This window comes from Pantherophis guttatus, chromosome 3, assembly GCF_059756535.1.
Source record: "Pantherophis guttatus breed Tessera chromosome 3, ASM5975653v1, whole genome shotgun sequence".
NCBI classification, from domain to species: Eukaryota; Metazoa; Chordata; class Lepidosauria; order Squamata; family Colubridae; genus Pantherophis; species Pantherophis guttatus.
In genome coordinates, this window is record NC_142065.1 from 116,286,937 (window position 1) to 116,296,082 (window position 9,146).

The window sequence follows — 9,146 nt, forward strand, 5'->3', positions numbered from 1 at the left end:
CACTGGTGCCACACAAGATAGAATTCACTTTCTTCTTTATCTTGGAGTTCTAGTGTCAGTCTATCCATTTCGGCACATTCTGTTATCTTTGAGATTAGTTTGTCTTTGGTTGGGAGTTGATCTGATTTCCAATTTTGCGCAAACAGTAACCGTGCTGCTGTCAAGATGTGTATGATGAGGTATTTTGTCTCTTTGTTGTGTTGTGTTGTTATCATTCCAAATAAAAAAAATTCTGGAGTGTTTTCTACTTGTTGGTTTATTATTTCTTCAATGATTTCCTTTGTGTCCTTCCAGTATTGTTGGGCCTTTGTACATTTCCACCAGGCATGGTAGTATGTCCCCTTTTTTGTTTTGCACTTCCAACAGCGTGGGGAGGTGTTTGGATATATTTTGGCTAGTCTGGCTGGTGTTAGGTGCCATCTGTAAAACATTTTTATGAGGTTTTCTTTGTAGGGTATGGCTCTTGTCATTTTGATGTTCTGTTTCCACAATTTCTCCCAGTTTGCCAGTTGGATGTTGTGCCCTATGTCCCTGGCCCATCTTATCATATTTTCTTTTACTGTTTCTTCCAGTAATTTATATCTAAGTAAGTAGTTATATAATTTGGTTATCATTTTTTGTTCTGGGCCTTGTAAAATCTTATCCAATTCGTTCAAATTATTCGAGATTCCATATTGCTTTTTGTCTGCTATGTGTCTTGAGTGTATTTGAATATAGGGCCACCAATCGATATTTATGCCGGAGTTTTGGAGTTGCTGTCTTGAAATGAGTTTGCCTTCATGATTCAGTAAGTCTTGGTACCTCATCATTTTTCCTATTTCGAGAGTGTTCGGGTATATCAATGCTTCCATCGGGGACCACCATTTTGGTATTTTGGTATAGTGAGTTCTCTTAATATCCTGCCAGATCTTGAATAATGAAGCTCGAATTATATGACATTGGAAGTACATGTGTCTCTTATCCGATCCGTCCCATAAGAAAGCGTGCCATCCTCTTATTAAGTCAAAGCCTTCTAAATATAAAGTTCTTTTGTTGTTGAGTTCCATCCATTCTTTAATCCAGGTCAATCCTGATGCCTTATAGTAGAGTTCCCAATCTGGTGTTGCTAGGCCTCCTTTGTCCCGTGAATCCTGTAGGGCTTTGATTTTGATTCTGGCCTTCTTTCCCTGCCATATGTAGTTCATTGTTGTTTTGTTGAGGTTCTTAAAGAAATCTCTTCCGGGATGTATTGGTATCACTTGATATAAATATAGTACTCTTGGTAATATATTCATTTTTATTGAGGCAATTCTGCCCATCAATGAGAGTTGTAATCTACTCCAAATTTCTAAGTCTTTTTTGATTTGTTTTAACAATTTGGTATAATTATCTTCTTTAATTGTAGTTGCTTTTGCTGTCAACCAAATACCTAGGTATTTTATTTTCTTTACTATTTGAAGTCCTAATTCTTGTTCTAATTTCAACTGTTGTGTTTGGGTCATATTCTTCGTCAATACTTTCGTCTTCTGCTTATTTATTTTGAGGCCCGCAACTTCCCCGTATTCCTCTATCATTGTCATCAACCTGGTTCCAGATCGTATTGGGTTTTCCAATATGAAGATCACATCGTCTGCAAAGGCAAGTAATTTGTACTCCTCTCCCCGAATCTTAAGGCCTTCCACGTCTTCTTCCTTCCTGATTTCCGTTAGTAAAACTTCCAGTGCGATTATAAATAATAGAGGTGACATGGGGCAACCTTGTCGTACGCCTTTCTGGATGTCAAAAGTTTGTGTCATGTCACCATTTATTGCAATTTTGGCTGTTTGACAGGAATAAATCTTTCTTATCAATTTAAGGAATTTCTCTCCGCAATTCATTAATTCAAGTTGTGATGTAAGAAAGGACCAATTTAAATTATCAAAGGCCTTCTGGGCGTCGAGAGATATTAAAGCTATTTCCTTATCTATTTTCTTATCGTAGTATTCCAGTATATCTATGATCGTTCTCAAGTTATTTTTAATCTGCCTCCTAGGTATGAAGCCGTTTTGGTCTGTATGTATGTATTTATGAATTATTGTTTTGAGTCTCTGCGCTAATATTGACATGAATAGTTTGTAGTCTACATTGAGTAATGAGATGGGTCTGTAATTCCTAACTTGGGTCCGGTCTAAATCTTCTTTGTGTATTAACGTAGTAATGGTTTCTGTCCATGATTTTGGGATTTCAGCTGTCAATAATGCTGCGTTGAAGACTTGTAGCAATATTTCGTCTATTTCTTGTTGGGAGTGTTTATAAAATTCAGTAGGAATTCCATCTGGTCCTGGAGTTTTATTGTTCTTTTGTTTTTTACGAGCTTCAATCAATTCAGTCATTGTTATGGGGCGATTCAGGGTCTCTGAATCATATATTTACTAATTTAAATTATCAAATGCTTTTTGCGCATCCAGAAACACAAGAGCAATTTGTTTCTCTGGATGCGCCTTGTAATACTCTAATATGTTCAATACTATTCTTGTGTTCTCTCTAATTTGTCTAGAAGGGAGAAAACCATTTTGATCAGAGTGAATAATTTCATTCAGTATTTTTTTCATCCTTCCTGCTATGATAGCCATAAAAATATTGTAGACTGCATTCAAAAGTGAAATTGGCCTGTAGTTTTGAATTTGGCTTGGGCCAGTACCTTCTTTCATAATCACTATTATATATGCTTCTCTCCATGAAACGGGGATTTTTGCTTCTAACAAAACTTCATTATACAGTTGTAAAAGAATGGGCTCTAATAGCTCCCCCATGCTTTTGTAAAATTCTCCTGGAAAACCATCTGGTCCCAGGGTCTTATTATTTTTTTGTTTTTGAATCGTTTCTTTTAGCTCTGCCAATGTTATTTCTCTATTTAGCAGCGTTCTCTTTATCTTCCCCTATGATGGGCATCTTTTTCTCTTTTAAATAGTCGTTTATTTTTTCTATCTCAGTTTCCTCCTGTGTATATAAGTTCTCAAAATATTTTAATGCAATCCTTTTAGTTTCTTCTTCCTTATTTTGTAAATCCCCTACCTCATCCTGCAGTTGGTGTATTATTCTACTTTCCTTTTCTTTTCTTATTTTGTATGATAACCACCTCCCTGGCTTATTTGCATTCTCAAATTGGTATTGTTTCGCATATTTAATGTTTTTAACATGTTCTGCTAGTTCTATTAGAATTAATTTATGTTTTACTAATGTTAATTCTTCAATTAGTTTAAGGTGACCAGATTTTGACATTGGTAAAGAGGGACATTGTGGGCGTGGCTTATTTTGTGGGCGTGGCTAGCTGGTCATGTGACTGGGTGGGCATGGCTAGCTGGTCATGTGACCGGGTGGCCATGGCTATGTCTATAGGGTAAGGTGAACAGATTTTAACATTGGTAAGAAGGACACCATTGTGGGCGTGGCTTATTGTGTGGGCGTGGCTTGGAGGCCATGTGACTGGGTGGGCATGGCTAGCTGGTCATGTGACCGGGTGGCCATGGCTATGTGTATAGGGACTACTCAGAGGGCTGAAAAGTCATTTCTGACAGGTCCTCACACTTTTGACTGGTCCTCACACTTATGACCATCCTCACATTTATGCCCGTGCAGCATTCTTAACAACCATGTCACTCATTTCACAACTGCTTCTCTTCACCATGGTGACAAGATAGGGCAAAAACGTAAAATGTGAGGACAGTCGTAAGTTCGAGGACTGGTCAAAAGTGTGAGGACCAGTCAAAAATAACTTTTTCAGCCCTCTGAGTAGTCCATATGCACAAAAGGACTAACCAGAGGGCTGAAAAAAGTCATTTCTGACAGGTCCTCGCACTTTTGACTGGTCCTCACACTTATGACCATCCTCACATTTATGCCCGTGCAGCATTCTTAACAACCATGTCACTCATTTCACAACTGCTTCTCTTCACCATGGTGATAAGATAGGGCAAAAAACATAAAATGTGAAGACAGTCGTAAGTTCGATGACTGGTCAAAAGTGCGAGGACCAGTCAAAAATAACTTTTTCAGCCCTCTGAGTAGTCCATATGCATAAAAGGATACAGCAATAGAGAGGGATGAAGGAAGGGAAGGGAAATTAGAGTAGGAGTGAGGGTAAGAGGGGGAGGAAGAGAGGAGAAGGAGAAAGGAAGAGGAAGTAGGGAGGAGAAGAAGAGGGGGGGAAGAGAAAGTAAGAAGGAAAGAAAAGAGAGAGGTGGTAGGTTTGAGGAGAAAGATTGCTGTACAATAAAAAAGATGAAAGGGAAGAAAGCCAACCCCAAACAAATATAAAGATATTAAGATAAAGAATGAATGGTTAAACTTTAAAGAATAAAAGAGAACAAATATGAATAAATAGCAGTAATTAGAAACACACATACAAGCATACAATTTATTTTCTTTGAACAGAGTATTTGGCCGGTTCACAAATTTAAACAGTGTTTAGTCACTTCAATTAAATTTACAATTTCTATATTTCCTTTTTGCCATATTTATTCCTCATCTATTTTTTTTAAAAAACCAATATTACCCTTCATCCTCATCTCTAATCTTAATCAAATTCAATTTTTCCCTTCTATTCTATATTATACCCCTTTCCATTGTCATCTATTTTTATATCCATCCTCACATTGTTTAATTATGTAATTATGTAATACAGTTGTTTAATATAAATTCAACATTTTAATATAAATCAATTTTGTATATTAATCAATATGAACATGAATATTCCAATTATTTCCATGCAATCCAATTTCTTACAAATCAATTAATTATATTTACCAATAATAATAAACCAAATAATTTCCCCCATATATTCCTCTGAACCACAACTTAAACATTTCTGCTTTCAACACAATATACAATTAATAGTATCTCAATTCAATTATTACAATTCCCTAGTTAAATACAGCTTTTTTTTCTTTTGTGTTTTAAAATCTTGAACTCTCCTCCTAAATTTCCCATTGTTTGCAGTTTTTCACCTACCTTTTTTGGGGAGGAAAAATAAAAATAAAAATAAATCTCTCTCTGCCTCATTTTGTCACGTTCCACCAAAGATCCTGGTTTCGGTTTCGTTTCTGCAGCTTAGCTAGGGGGGAAAAAAACTGCTTCAGGAACTCTTTACACTGATTGCCTGTAGGGCGGCCCTTTGAAGCCCCGGGCAAGAGTTTAAACAGTTTTTTTTTCTTCTAGCCATCAGCTGGGGCTCAAGAAAAATCGGGACTTTTTTGAAACGCCGCGGGACGCGGGACAAATTGCTAAAAAGCGGGACTGTCCCGCCAAAAGCGGGACGTCTGGTCACCTTAAATTAGTTGTACATCACCTGGCCTTATTTGAATTTTTTTTCTAGCTCTTCTAATTTTTTTACTAATATAGCCTGCTGTTTCTATTTTTCCTTGTTTCTTTTTTCCATATATGCTACAGTTATTCCTCTTGTGTATGATTTTATTGTGTCCCATAGATTCTGCAAAGAAGTGTGTTGTTTATTATTTATCTCTAGAAATAAGGTTAGTTCCTGATCAATCTTTTGTATGTATTCCTTCTCTTGTAGTATCTTTGGGTTTAATGTCCATCTTCTTATTTTCTTTTTTTGACCTTTCCATATTATTTTCAGGGGATTATGATCTGCCCAAGTGTTTGGGAGAATCTCTACATTTTCTACTTCTTTACCTAGTTCTTTATTTGCCCATACCATATCTATTCTTGAGAAGGATTTATGCAGATTGGAATAAAAAGTAAAATTTTCTCTTTGGGGTTTAGTGTTCATCATATATCATTCAGGTTTAATTCTTCTGCCATATCGAAAAAAGTTTTCCGGTAGTACATTCCTTTCCCCCCCCTTTTCTTCTCACTAATATAATCCTTTTTTCTATCTATTATCCCATTGTAGTCCCCCACAATACATATATTTTTATAACCTGTTTCAATGATTTTTCTGTGTATTTTTTTGTAAAATTCCCTCTGGTTTTTATTGGGACCATATATATTAACTAATAACGTTTTAACTTCCCCTACTATTAATCCCAATAATAATATTCTTTCCTTCGGATCTTCATATATTACACTTGTTTTTATTTCTTTTCTGATATTTCATTTTTTTATTTCTTTTCTGACCCCTCTTTTTTTTTCTCTGCCAGTGCGGCATATAAATTCCCCAACTTATTATATTCCAAATATTTCTGATCCTGTTTTTTGATATTTGCCTCTTGGGGGAATATAATGTCTACATTCTGTTTTGTTAATTTTGTAAGTATTTTTTTCCTTTTCACCTGATCATTCAATCCGTTTATGTTTACTGACAGTAGTTTAGTTTCTTTCTCTATTTTCTTAATTGTCTTCTGGTCTCTGGTTTTTGTTTGCTCTTGTAATTCTTTATGGTCTGGTACTCGTACTCCTTTCTTCATTTTGATTCCCCTTCTTTATTTTGGCTCCTTCTCCCACATCTTCATCCCCGGATTCTTATCTTTGTTCTTCTAAACTGGATGGTTCCAATTTACAGTATCTTTACTGCTCGAATCGTCCTCCATCCCCATCAGTTGATCATATAGTTCTTGGGCTTTAACTAGATCATCGATTTTAATTTTTTTGCCCTGCCAGGTTACTGACATTCCCTCTGGAATGGTCCACCGAAATAATATTTTTCTTCTGTTTAGTAGAGATGCTAAGAACCAGTAATCCTTCCTTTGTTCTCTAATCTGCCTGGGGACTTGCTTCAATGTTATTATCTCTCTTTCATGATAAATCATTGGTTCATCTCTTGTGATTTTATAAATAATATCTCGCACGTTTTTGCATGCAAATCTAATACGTACTTCCCTTGGTAAATGGTGACACTTTGCATAGTTGGTTTGAACTCTGTATACTTTGTCCATCTCATTTATAATCTCATTTCTATCTCTCTGGAGGGCTTCCGCAATCAGTCCCGCCATTATCTCTCCTAGATCATCTTCTTTTGTTTCCGCCACATTTTGAAATCTCAAGTAAAAAGAGGCTCAATCTATTTCCAAATGCATTAATGAGCTTTCCAAGTCTTTGTTTACCGCCATCATTTTTTGGTCTATCTGCTCTAATTTTTTTTCAGTTTGTTCAGTTTTTATTTCCAAATAATTATTTCTAATTTTTTGCTCATTCTTTTGTATCGCCTCTTGAATTGAATCCATTTTATTGTCTAAATTATGTATGTCAGATTTCAATTCTCCATGATTTTCGTCATTGTCTCCTGAAGTTTCATCAGTTTCCTGAATCATTACGAGAGTAGTCTGCATCATTTGAGAAGTCAAATTGGAGCTTGATTTTTCTGTAGGCAGCATTCCTTCTATTGTTCTCTGGGTTGATGGGGAAGCCATTGCCACCATTGGGTTTGAAGCTGCCCTTTTCCCTGTTCTCAGTGATGTAGTGGTGATACTTGTCATTTCTTTTAGAATGTTACTTTTTTCTCCTAAAATTTTATAAATCTTTTCCCAGATTACCAACCACTATTTTTATCACGAATAATAATACTTTCTTTTATCCCTCTAAATTAATTTTCTTATAGTTATGTTCCTTTTCCCTATATCTATTTTTGGCTTGGCCCCTTTTATATTACTTTTGGCTTTCTCAATATCTTTTCCCTTTACCTATCAATATTGTAGTGTTAACTTCTTTCACATTTTGTTTTTTCTAGGCTCTAGGTTTCAGTTTCTATTTTCGTTGGTTACCTACCCAAAAAACTTATAAGAGTTTACAATTGTAAGTCAATCATAAAGGCATACAATACAATACGGTATAATCATATATCACTCCAGATAGATCTTAATATTAACTTAAATATCTTAATTTATAATAAATATTAATTATAGATAGTTCTATGCTAAATATAATACTTCAATACAATCTGATTAATCTTAAACTACTATCTATGTCAATAGGCATACAATACAATACAGTATAATCATATATCACTCCAGATAGATCTTAATATTAACTTAAATATCTTAATTTACAATAAATATTGATTATAAATATTTCTATGCTAAATATACTACCTTCAGTACAATCTGACTAATCTTAAACTACTATCTATGTCAATATTTCATTGTGTATTTGTAAATGCTGTTTTACCACAAAAATTGTAGGCACATCCCTATTCAGAAAATATCCTATTGCCAAAATGTTAATCACAGATTATAATGTAACAATATGACAATCTATTTTCTATTTCACCCAGGATATGTCCTCTGCTTTAACTTTTTTTAAAAAAAATATTTTAGTTTAGTTTCCCAATGCTTTATTATATCTGGATTTCTCAATTTTTACAGTTCTTTTTTCCTTTTCTTCTCTTTGGCGCTCTCTCTCTATCTTCTCATTGTCTCTTTCAAGCGTTTTTAACTTTGTAACTATTTAAATCCAGATCGTTTCCGCCACTCTGCTTTCACTTTTCATTATAAATCCTCCACCAGGCACTCTTCTCAACTTGTTTATTCACACCTCTGTCTAATCTTTGGGCTTCTCCAAGCTTCCTTCCTTGTCTCTCGTGCTTTCTCTAATCACCCGATCTCCGTCCATCTTAATCGTCTTTCACCACCCCCTTTCTTTTTTCTTATCAAATTTCAACGTATGAGTTCTCTTTTTTTCTCTTCTCTTACTCTTCATCCATTATCTTACACTCGTTCGCTCTCCTTCTCCCCCTTACAGTCGGCTTTCGATCTTCCTTTCTGTTTTTCCCGAACCTCTCTCGGCATATACTTTCACTTAGTCATGGCTCGTCTCTTTAATTCACCGCTAGTTTCCTGCCAGAGCTCTCTGTAATTTGCCAAGTACCTTGTTTTGTTCACTTTGACAGTTCCAATTGTTATGCATATGGGAGTCTCTCACCACTGGAAATGAGCACAGTCTGCTGATTAAATTTCCTCTTCCAATTCTATCGTGCGCTATCATGGCCTCGGGTCTGCCATGTCAAGATGAGATGACAGGACACATTTGCGCCGGGTTAAAGAGGGTTTCCCTTGTTTCAGCAGGTGGTTGCACACCACCTCGCTGACCTTCGGGCTTCCCCTCTGCTTCATGTAGCTCTCCAAGCCTTCAACACGCCTTCGAAGGATCCCCCAACACGAAAGAAACAGAGTCAAAGAGCGGAGCTTGCTCTTTTCCCTGTGCGCTGCCCTGACAACATCACTGGAAGCCCT